The 12,781-nt window shown below is 38.3% G+C and overlaps 1 long non-coding RNA gene across 1 annotated transcript in view; it reads left to right on the top strand.

The window, feature by feature from the left end:
* The window catches only part of LOC115350697, a 30,768-nt gene extending 28,237 nt beyond the window's left edge, over positions 1-2,531 (top strand). The window contains exon 3 of the long non-coding RNA XR_003926567.1: positions 2,438-2,531. This is a non-coding gene — a long non-coding RNA (uncharacterized LOC115350697). The remainder of the gene's footprint in view (positions 1-2,437) is intronic.
* The last annotated feature ends 10,250 nt before the right edge of the window (positions 2,532-12,781 follow it).

The raw sequence follows: 12,781 nt of genomic DNA, 5'->3' as shown, positions 1-12,781 counted from the left end.
CTGCAGTTCTTCACGAACTGCTCCAGCGTGGGTCCTTTTCACAAGGTGCAGTCCTTCAGGCACAGACTGCTCCAGCGTGGGTCCCCCACGGGGTCACAAGTCCTGCCAGGAACCTGCTCCAGTGTGGGCTTCTCTCTCCACAGTTCTGCAGGTCCTGCCAGGAGCCTGCTCCAGCACGGGCTTCCCACGGGGTCACAGCCTCTTTTGGGCATCCCCCTGCTCCAGCATGGGGTCCTTCCTGGGCTGCAGGTGGAGATCTGCTCCACCGCAGACCTCCCTGGGCTGCAGGGGGACAGCCTGCCTCACCATGGTCTTCCCCAGGGGCTGCAGGGGAATCTCTGCTCTGGTGCCTGGAGCACCTCCTCCCCTCCTTCTGCACTGACCTGGGGGTCTGCAGGGCTGGTTCTCTCACATATTCTCACTCCTCTCTCCGTCTGCAGTTGTGCAGCATTTTTTCCCCCTTCTTAAAAATACTACCACAGAGGTGCTACCACTGTTGTTGATTGGCTCAGCTTTGGCCAGCAGCAGGTCCATCTTGGAGCCGGCTGGCATTGGCTCTGTCGGACATGGGGGAAGCTTCTGGCATCTTCTCACAGAAGCCACCCCTGTAGCCCCCTCCCTACCAAAACTTTGCCACACAAACCCAATACATGGGCTCAGAGGTTCTTAAGGCTCCTCAGAGGATTTTAAACATATCTTCTGCCTACATCTCTTCTGAGATTTTCCTTCTTATTCCAACACTAGACAAGTTTAATTATAAAACAAATATGAAATGCATTCAAGAAGATTAATTCAGACTCTTCTTTGTACATCAGAAGAAATTGTAAGCTGACTGTTACCCCGTCAGCATTTTACAGTAAAATCAAGGCTTGTGTAATCAGATATCCTAATTTTGGAGTGAAAATGAAATTCTTTGAAGCTTGTTTTCATTCAGTAACATTGAGAAAACTCTCAGATATAAATGGAAACCAGAGATAAAGTCCAACTCTGAAAGACATTACTCTGAAGATGGAGTATTGTTTTGCTGACATCTTGACAGGAAGAGCCAAAAATGCTGTATTAGTTTAAAAAAAACAAAAAAGAGAAACAAAAGGACAGTGTTACAAACAAAATTTAGGTGCCTATAGTCCAGGACAACTTTGTAAATCCTGTAACAGAATCAGAACAAGATCATAGAAGCCTACACACCAAATTAAGCATCTGAGTTCAACATTCAGGTACCACTGACATTCACCAAACTTCTAAAAGCTGGACTCCATTTTGGTGGGAAAGTGCTCACCTGTGTTTCTACAGATGTAGTCATACAGTTGTCTAAATTTATCCACAAAACTATTGAAGCCTGTCAAGACTACAGAACTAATGCTTGATGCTTAAATCCCTCATGCATTCACAAACCAGGTAATTTCTCATTTACATTTGGAGCTTTATCTGATAAAGCATGTGTGTGCTGGTTTTGGCTGGGATAGAGTTAATTTTCTTCATAGTAGCTTGTATGGGGCTATGTTTTGGATTTGTGCTGAAACCAGTGTTGATAACACAGGGATGTTTTAGTTATTGCTGAGCAGGGCTTACACAGAGCCAAGGCCTTCTCTATTTCCCTCTCAGCCCCCACCAGCGAGCAGGCTGGGGGGACACAAGGAGTCGGGAGGGGACACAGCTGGGACAGCTGACCCCAACTGACCCAAGGGGTATTCCATACCATGTGACATCATGCTCAGCATATAAAGCTGGGGGAAGAAGGAAGGGGAGATGTTCAGAGTTATGGTGTTTGTGTTTCCAAGTAACCGTTACATGTGATGGATCCCTGCTTTACTGGAGGTGGCTGAACACCTGCCTGCCGATGGGAAGTGGTGAATTAATTCCGTGTTTTGCTTTGCTTGTGTGCACAGCTTTTGCTTTACCTATTAAACTGTCTTTATCTCAACCCACAAGTTTTCTCACTTTTACCCTCCTGATTCTCTCGTCCATCCCACTGTGGGGGGAGTGAGTGAGCGGCTCTGTGGGGCTTAGCTGTCTACTGGGGTTAAACCAGGACAACGTGTCTAGAGACTACTACTGTGTAAAACACAGAGTAAATTCAATGGTATTGTTCTTACTGAATAGGCTAATTTTCTTCCTGTTTTCAAATGGTAATTTGCAATGTGAAAACTGTAACAAGTGTATTATGGGAAAGAAAGAAGACAAAAAGGTGCCACTCTTTTGATTGAATTTTTTTGTTTAATTGTTATGTATCAACATACATAAGTCTTATTAAGTCTTTCTTGTACTCAGGAGTCCAGACCTGGACACAGCACTCCTGATTTTGTCTCAAACACTCAATGTAATGTCTCTCAACCTATAATGATGTTCTAGGATGTTTCAATAAGCAGTGGATACACATATGTGGACAACTGAATGGAGCCCTTCATCTCCTTTGATAGGCTTTTGATTTGAACAGGTCTGCTCTGAAAGTACTTGTTTCCTCCACCGACTACAATGAAGGACTAAAATGACTAGCCCAGATGAAGACACCTATTAGCAACAGTGAGTGGAGAAAGTCACGAAGGTAAGTTATTCTGCGTGGGCATCTTTGTAATTTTGGGTGTAGTTTTCCACCTTGGCTTTTCAGAGAAATTACGAGTGAACAAACTTGTAGAAGTTTAAATCAGGTAAAAATAATTGATGGCATATGTGTAAGGAATATTTAGTGAATTAACCAAAAATTACAAAGACCTTGTATGTCTCTATGTATCTCTACTACAAATGGCACAATCTGGGTAATAGGCTTTATACTTCTGATTTACCCAAAAGGCCATAACTTTCATCAAATCAAGAGCTAATCTTATCTATCATGATATGAAATTAAATTACCATGGGCAACCATGATATATTCAAACTCGTATTGGAGGACACAGAGATTGATCAAGTCTGTTAAATATCCAGTCACATTGGTATGGGTTGAGATCAGTAGGCAAAGTCCATTGTGTCCCTAGATTTATGCACCAGGGAGCAGACTAAATAACTGTGAAATCTCTGATCTACGTCCATATATCTATAATGCTTAAAAAACTAAGTACAACACAACTGCACTGTTGAACTCATGACTGAGTTCAGGCTGACTACATCAGCCTTTGTAGATAATGCCCATAAATTAGGTAGGAGCTTTTAGGAAGGGCTCTATAACTGACAATAACGTGTGATATCACTACATAGATGATGCTAGTTAGGCTCTTTCACGCTGTAACTATACCTAACTATTAAAATCATGGTGAGAAGTCAAGTAGGCCCAAATTTTTCTGCTGCCTTACCCCAAAACTCAACTAACACATATGCCTGAGACAGGGGTTTTGTCAAGATTGGAAGCTACCTGAACTTCAAGATGTTCCTGAGCTCCTTCTTAAAATATAACATGGACATATGTTTTTGGTATAAATACTGGACATAGGTTTATAGTATAAATACTGAAGGAGCTTTGTCTTTAGAGTTTTACATGTTCAGCAAATGTGATCCTCAGTTGTCTGAGCTCCTTTTGACCTGCACAGCTGATGTAAGGTCATCTTATTCCAAAGCCATTGGCTGCAAACTGTACTGGAGATTGCCTCATTCAGATCCTTTGCGCTCATCAGCAAACACAAACTGAATAAAGAAAAGCTGCAAATATCTTCTTAGATAAAAGAGCTCCTGACAGACAGAACAGGCAAGGCACAAACCTATGTTACCAGCCTCACAAGAGGAAACCACTTGTTGGTGGAAGGAAGTTAATTTTTTTATCCAGTCCTGTCAGCCCCACCTTGCTGATATACATTATGTATGCGACACTGCATTAAGGGAAGAATTTATAGGAACTTCTACATATACTTTTTCTTTTAAACACTCTTGCCATACCATTGGCATTTCTTTTTTTGTTTCAGGATTTCTGTTTTTATTTTTGATGTAGTCTTCAAGTGGTTTTATTCAGAATTAATTGTATTTCGATTTTACTTCTGTTCTATTTTAACTCACATATTTAAATAAATAAAACCTGTCTCTAGTGAACAGTTACAGTTTAAAAGAGAACAAACCAAAACAGTTTAACATAGCGTACTAATTGTATTCATTTCCACTGAGCTTACCAGCATTTTAGCACTAGAGGAGGGGGGTCTAAGGATTATTTAAATTGAAAGGTTAGGCTGAAAAGCACTTGCATTAAGAAATTGTATATGTTTGGATTTGCTGAGATACAAACATGTTTATTTATTTTTTAATTTCATTTGTATTACTTGAAATTGATTTTGGTTAGAGTTGGAAATACTCAAAGGTAAGCCCAGTCTGAATTTGTACTAGAATGGCCCTAGTTACAAGGTAAACTATAAACTGATTTCTTGATTTTTTAATACTTGACTTTGCCAGCTAAATAACACACTTACCTCCATACATACATGAATACACCTGCATAGATATATTCATACATTTATATATATACATATGTGGGGGGGGGGGCACTTCTGTATATCCCCTTGAAATATAATGGGCTTCCTTGTATAACTGAAAGCTCCTAGGTTCAAGCTGAATGCTGCTAATGGGAGAACGAACATAGACATTTGTCTGAAAGTCTGTGAGAGAGGAAGATTTGATTCCCCTATATCACCACTTAAAATCCAGCATACAGTATTTAAACTGTTGTCCATCAGCCCTCCTTATGCAGGTAATTCTGCTGAAATCAGTGTACTTAATCTAATGAGGAATGACTATTCATGACAGAAATAAGAGCTGTGGAATGAACTCGAAGCAATAAAAAACGTTTGGGATTTTTTTACATCTCGAAGAGTCGTACAGTCCATGATAGATTAATTATACAATACCAAAGTGAAATAGCTATAGCAGGATAGTATTATGAGAACCTCTGCTGCCAAAAAGTCACTGGGTTCTTCTGGCTATGCCAGATTGGACAAAAAAATGTTTTTCTTGCATGTCAGCTAGCTATTTCTTTATGCAATATCCTTTTCTGAGGATATTGCCTCTTACTGTAGCAAAGAAGTAGTACAGCAGAAATAAAAAGTAATTATTAATGCTAAAGGAATAATTTCACAATCCAACATCTAAATCTCTCTGTTCTCAGAAAGACAGCTGAGAAGAGAGTGCTCATGGTATTACAGTTGTGGTAAAATGGTTTGCAATGCATTTCATTTAGCCTAGAAAAATTCCTCCCTGAAAAACAATATTTAAAAAAAAATCACATTTTTAGTAAATTTAGTCAGACATTACTAGTACCATCCTCTTCTCTCCAGAGAACTCTGAAACAAAGAAATCTGTCAGACTGAGATAAGCATCAACCTTTATATAGAATGTAATCACCTCTTAATAAATATAAAAGATACAACCAAAATAATATTTGTCTAGGATTTGCCCAGTATGACATGATCATGAAGTCCATTAAGAGACTCTCTAAGCCCTTTCAAAACACCATAGATATAAAAAGCCTGGATATAAAGTAATTTAAGTTGCACACTGAACAAATATCTCAAGGAATACTAAGCATGAATGATTATTATGGTAATTCTGGGGAACTGTAAAAAAGCAGTGCCAGCAATGACGGCAATGACAGCATGAGGGCATCACAAGATCATACATATATAGTCAGCTGTCATTAAAGCCACTTGCAAGCTTATGTTCACATACTCATATAAAAATAGCATCCTTTTATTGCATAATAGCTACCAAAGAGACTGTTAAGAACACTGTTTTTGTAAAAAAATATTACTGATCCATTCTTCCACAAAGTAATTTACAGACAATCTGATCTAACAACACATAAGCAGCAGAGAGCATATAATTTTATTTACTAGTACCTTATAACTGTTTGTTACATCTCTAGTGTAAATTTGCTCCTGAGTTGTTTCAGAAAATGCATTTCCATTCATAAGGCCTTTAAATACTTAAGTAACATAAAGTTACTTTTTTCCTATGAAATCTCAAAGTATTATCCTTATTAGAGATCAGTATCTAAGGCAGGAACATCTTGACCGTAGCACAGATTATTAAATATTAAAAAAAAATAATAAACGGTTATAAATATAATTTTGTTCTTTTGATTTGAAATAAGTTATTTTCAGTTTCTGTCTGGAAGAGGAAATTAAAAATATTATCTGAATAACCTAAGAATAAACCCATCTGTCATAGTATCCCATTCCTAACAGTAGCTGGTAATGGATACTTGGAAAAGAAAACAGGACTTTAAAGACAGGAACAGCATATGAACATATTTCTCCAAATAATCCTCCAACTTCCAACTGTGGAATAAGTACTTTCTAAGCTAGAAGCAACATGTTTGTCTCTGACCACTTGGATAGATTTTCTTTCCACTGCTTGCTGAATCCATGAGACTTGTTATCATCCAGGTGACAAGTTCCACAGCTTTAATAACATGTTAAATGAAGCTTTTATGAGCTTCCCACCATGGCTAATTTATAAACTGAGAAAATTACAGGACTGTGGCCTGATCTACCACTTTAGTACTAGTCTTGCTAAAGGATATTCTGTGACCAAATGACTAGATCAGGTTTCTCTTGTTCTTAATTTATAGTACAAGAATGAGCTCCAACTGCAAAGGCAGTGCTACTGTTATATTTTTCTTTTTTTTTTCTTTCTATTAATTGTTTGAAGGAAGCTACCTGCTGTTTTATTTTTTTTGTAAACACTTCATGTTAAAAACCTAATATTTTATGTTAAAACAAAACAACACCAAAAAAGCAACCAACCCAAAAATGGCTCAGAACTCCCTATATGCAGTTTTGAGATTACCATGCTTTTTAAATTTTTTTTTTCTTTTTTTTAAGAAACACATTATTCTGTGCTGCTGTATATCCTTTTGTGTGTGGGTAGGGAAGGCAGCCTTCCCATCCATCTTCCTCATTTACCTCCTATTGCTATTCCCATATTTCTTTCCTTCTTTCTGTGTTTTTTTCCCAAAGTCTTTCTTTCTGCAGTGGTTTCTTAGGTAATTTGCAGATTTTTCCTCTGCTAGATATAATACTTAGATATAAATGTGTATTACATGCATCTCTGAGAGGCACTTTCCTCCCATCAGTCTTGGCCTACTGCCGTAGACCTCATCCTCTCTAATACTGCCTGCATGCTTCAGAGAGTTTCTGTCTTTTTCTTACCACGATACTCAGCCTGCTGTACCTGTCATGTAGTTCTTGACATCTCCACATATTTCTATTCCTTGCCTAGCTGACAAAATGGCAAAGGAATTATGTCATCTGTTAGGACAGACTTGCTCCTTTTCTGTTAAAAGGGATATGAGATTAGTATCTGGACAGCCTCACTTCCACTTGCAAAATGTAAGTGGACACCGCAGCCTTCTTATAGAAAGATTCTGCTGCTTTCAGTACTATGATTGTAATGGGTGATGACAAGCATTTGGATAAATACAAAAGTTATCTAACTGAAGATTAAAGGGACAAAATCAGAAATTACTATGGTTTCTTTAAATCAAGCAAAGAATATTACGAATTTCAGAATAAAATCTCAACTGGTGGCTATGCTGCTATCATCTGTCATTCTTTCCTTACTCCTCTCACGTATCATTAGTCTCCCATTCCCCTTATTCACACCACATATCTTCGAACAGATTTCCTTCACTTTTTTCCACCACTCTGACATAACCAACAACTGCCTACACTTTCCTCCATAATTCCACATCTCTGTTGTATTCTGTGGCACATAACACTTAATAATGTTCTCCCACTCACTCCTTTGCTGTATGCATTGGAAATAAAGCAGGCAAAATATATCTTTCCACTAATAAGAGGATTCTCTAGGAACACAGGAAAAATTGCTAAATTTATTCCTGTTAGGTTCACTGGGAGTCAGGGTGAATAGCATCGACTCCTAAGTTCTCAGGAATTTCCAGCTTGATGACTGTCTATATAAAAGTGAGCTGGCCAGTCATTGCAGTCCCTTGTATCTCTGAGGACAAATGAAACAAGGTACTCTCTGCCCTGGTGCTATCAATTTTCCTCTTCATGATTTCATGGCTTGAGGATATTACATTCCTTTTATCCAGACTTAATATTCAGGCTTCCACTTCATAACTAACAGACTTTGCATGAAACATTGCATGTATTTTAAGGGCCTGTTACTATATTAGAAAATTTTGTAAAAGAAGCCTAGTAATATTTAGTATATTTGTCTCTCTACAGCAGTCCGTGAAGTAGGAAAATGCCACTTCGCAACCACAGAAGCAAGGCAACTAACTATCTCTGAAAGTTCAAGCTAAGTCCCAAGACCTTGGAGCTGGGAACTTAAATAATGTTATTTAAATCCCAGGAATGTTCTTTAACCCCTCCTAAGGTAAAGAATCAATATTTGCAAAAATTCTCTTAGTGGAAGGAATTTCCTGACAAGAAGAAAGAAATCCTCCCAAAAATCAAAACCTGACCTTTTTATTCTAACAATCAGTTGAGCCAAATAACTGTAAAATTATGGTTCTAGCATCACTCACTAAACGAGATACAGTAACTTAAAACTGAACTTACACAGAAACAGAAATAAGTCAGTGTGCCATTTAGCAGGAACCTTTGGTTCTATCACTGATGGGCATAATCTAGAAATGCAGATTTTACCATGTTCCAGCAGACTCCCCACCCCAGCCTCCACTAAGGAATTAAGATATGTAGATGCATTCAATATTTTCTAAAAGACTCTTGCATGCCTGTAGATTCCAGGTAGTGGATCCAAGATGGTTTTTATTGCTAGTATTTCATAGTTTATAGATACATAAATATTTAATTTCAGATTTTTTTAAACTGAAAACTGAACAAAGACATCAATCATTAATTCAAGACCCCCAAATTGCTCCTTCTTTAAAAGAAATAGATAAGTCCTGGGGAATGGCTAGTAGATACTGTAGGTACACAGTAAAGAGTCAACAGGAATGAAGTAGGGGATTTATCTTTCCTACATGAAGGCACTTTTTAATACAGTTTCTTTCATTGTTTCATTGATTTTCCAATTTCAAATCTGCTTTGAAAATGTTTTTTTTTTTCATTATCTGTAGCTGTTGATTAGAGTGTACTTCTGGTATTATGGTTTTATATTTTAACTTGTAACTGTGAGTCAAAGCATAGGCTTGGCTCTTACTGTGGTACAGGTAAATGTACAGTTGTAAAAAATGGTGCAATAAACAGACGTGCAACTGGGAATGCAAAAATGGGCATTTGAAGATAAAAAGAAGGTGAAGTAGAATGTTATTGAATTAATTGTTATCATAATATCTGAGGGGATCTTTAAGCATTGCCCTTTAACAAACATTAGCACACTTTCATACATACACATACACATATGCAGACACACTTATATAAATTTGATTTATTAATACTTGCATGGTTCATTCTGCTGCATTAAAATTTTTACAAAATGAAGAAAAGAGAAAATGTATGGGCATGTTTATTTCTATATCACTCAGGATTAACATGTTATGATGACAGGAACTGAAGGTAAAAGACATTTTATGGAGAGCTCTAGTTGAAAGCTACTTTCGTCGAGGGACCGTCTCAGACTGACTGGACCAGGATTGAAAAATCATGCTACTGAGTATTACCAACAACATACATAGAAGAGGTATGTCATCATCCACATAAATCTCCCTTCATTTGTACAGCAATGTCAATAGGACAAAAGGTTGTAAAAAGCCTTAATATCTTTATTAATTCTGTACAGACAGAGGTCAAGAACATGTTAGAGGGTGTTCTCAGAAGAGGAGGTTTGAGTAGCCTTAAAGATACCAAAGAAAAAGTACAGTAGTAGTAAAAGAAAAACAAAACAAAACAAAACAAAACAAAACAAAACAAACAGGATAGTATAAGTAAAGAGGTTTCAAACCTGAGGAAGTGCAATATCATATGTGGCATTTCCTGAAATATGGAAAAATTTTGGAAACTATTAATATCTGAAATTACCAATGTTATACTACAACATAAAGTTTGTAGGATAATACTGGTAGTTGACAGTCTTATATTCAAATTCTGCAGTCACTTGCTCTAAAAGAATTTCAGATGAAGGTGGGGGGTATTCTGTAATGGACAACTACTGTGGGAATAAAGATTTCTGTATTATTAGTTTTTCCTTGCCCACAGCAGTATGCCATTTTTTCATAAGGTGAACTGTGAGACTCTATTTTGACTCTTATGTAACATCAGGTAAGGAATCCATAACAATTTTGGAGTGCATCTATCAAATCTGAGGGTTGATTTTGATCATAACTTCACTGGTTATGTGCCTGTTACTCTGCAGAGACCAGTTGAGTCTTTGTTGATTTATACATGCGTGAGTAAAGCCGGATTCATTCCCTTTATTGTGAGATGGGGAAGGGACAGTTCCTCTCTAACTGCCACAGTGAGACAAAACTTCGTACAGGCAGTTCAGTACCTACTCACCTTCTTACCAGTGAAGGAAATGGTGTGAGTGAAGGAAAGGAAAACATAAGAAAAGTAGAATAAGTTTTACAGCATTCAGTGGAGTTATAATGAGAAAAATGTCAAAAAAACACATATGTATGGCTTCAATAAGTGAAAATAAAGAAAGAATATGTGCTGCTGTTCTGCTGGGTTGTAACTGTCAACAAAAAACACAGATTCAGTTATTAGGGATCACTAATAAACAGTGATGTGAACCCAGAAAGCTGGTAAAATTAACTTAAGCTGTTGTAATGCTTAGTTAATCTTTCCCATTTGCAAAACATGATTCAAACAGCAGTAGTTCACTTAAATAAATACAATAGAAAGATAAACAGTGTAATACAGATTGACTATTTCTTTAACAAACTCCATCAATATTCAATATCATGACATCTTCCTCTTCTGAGTTACTGATAAAACAACAATTAGAGCAGCTGATAACTTCTCATGTCCTATTAGACCTCCTTAGTTCACCATTTGTATTTTCCAGGCTCCATTTCTCTGTCACCTGTCTTGGTGGATAGAAAGGCATCAACAAACTGTCCTCCACCTTTTTAACTACTTGGTTGTGCTAGCTGCTAAGTCATGCTAACTGCTAATACTCTGCCTACACATTCTTTCTGTCTGTTGATCTTGCCTCAGTAGCTACTCCAGCAAGCCACTCCTAGCACTTCTTGCTTTGATAGCACTCTACCTGGATGCTCAAGCTAGTTGCTCCTGTCTTTAGTGGTGTCTGTGCTTTTGCACATGCTCATGCCTCATAACTTGTCTCAGAAACAAGGTCCTTACTGACAAAAGGAAACTTCTGAAGAAGACTTCTCAACTCATAGGATCATAGAATGATAGAATAGTTTGGGTTGTAAGGAACCTTTAAAGATCATCTAGTCCAACCTCCCTGCCATAAGCAGGGACATCTTTCACTAGATCAGGTTGTTTAAAGCCCTATCCAACCTCACATTGAACACTTCTAGGGATGGGGCATCCACAGCTTCTCTGGGCAACCTGTTCCAGTACCTCACCACCCTAAGAGTAAAAAATTCTTCATTAAAAACCATTGCCCCTTGTCCTATCACTACAGGCCCTGCAAAAAAGTCTTTCTCCATCTTTCTTATAAGCCCCCTTTATATATTGAAAGGACACAATAAGGTCTCCCTGGAGCCTCCTCTTCTCCAGGTTGAACAACCCCAACTCTCTCAACCTTTCTTCATAGGAGAGGTGTACCAGCCCTCTGATAATTTGCATGGGCCCGCTCCTCAAGCCCGTCAAGATCCCTTTGCACGGCATCCCTTCCCTCTAGCATATCAACTTCACCACTCAGCGTGGTGTCATCCATGAACTTGCTGAAGGTGCACTCAATCTATGCCATTGATAAAGATACTGAACAGTACCAGTCCCAATACAGATCCCTGAAGGACACTACTTGTTACTGATCTCCCTTTGGACATTGACTGCAACTTTCGATGCAGTTATCCAGCCAATTCCTTATCCGTCGAATAGTCCATCCACCAAACCTCTATCTCTCCAATTTAGCAACAAGGATTTTGTGGGGGACCATGTCAAAGGCCTTATAGAAGTCAAGATAGATGACATCAGTTCTTTGTCCACAGATGCAGTCATTCTGTCACAGAAGGCCACTAGGTTAGTCAGGCATGATTTGCCCTTGGTGAAGCCATGTTGGCTGTCTCAAATCACCTCCCTGTCTTCCATATGTTTTGACATGTCTTCCAGGACGGTCTGTTCCATGATCTTACTGGGCACTAAGGTGAGGCTAACAGGTCAATAGTCCCAGGGTCCTCCTTTTTACCCTCTTTAAAAATGGGCATGATGTTTCCCTTTTTTCAGTCACTGAGGACTTTGCCTGACTGCCACAGCTTTTGAAATATGATGGAGAGTGGCTTACCGATTACGTCAGCCAGTTCCCTCAGGACCCTGGGGTGCATCTCATCAGATCCCATGGACTTGTGTATGTTCAGGTTCCTCAGGTGCTCTCAAACCTGGTCTTCGAGGACCTTAATAAAGGTATAAAGCCTTTATTTATGGAAATATATATGAAATTCAAAATGTGCAACACTGAAACTTCTGGATAATAGATCAGATGCCCTTGCAGGAGTTTGGAGCTTTTATCTTCTAGTGGTCAGATTCTGCTTCTTTTATTTTATAGGACACATTGAACAACAATATGTAACACAACTGTGGTGATCACAGAAGTTTGTAAAAAGAGCTCTTACTTTAATAGCTTGCATTATGAATTATGAAGTGTATAAACACTGCAATGCTGGGAGATGCTTTTTTCTAGAATTTACTAAACATGCCAGGTGATAGAAAGGAGGAGGAAAAAGTATATATAAGATGGATGCAGACCA

Source organism: Aquila chrysaetos, chromosome 14 (assembly GCF_900496995.4).
Source record: "Aquila chrysaetos chrysaetos chromosome 14, bAquChr1.4, whole genome shotgun sequence".
Lineage (NCBI taxonomy): Eukaryota > Metazoa > Chordata > Aves > Accipitriformes > Accipitridae > Aquila > Aquila chrysaetos.
The sequence above is the reverse complement of the archived record's forward strand: the minus strand, read 5'-3'. Positions and strand labels throughout refer to the sequence as shown.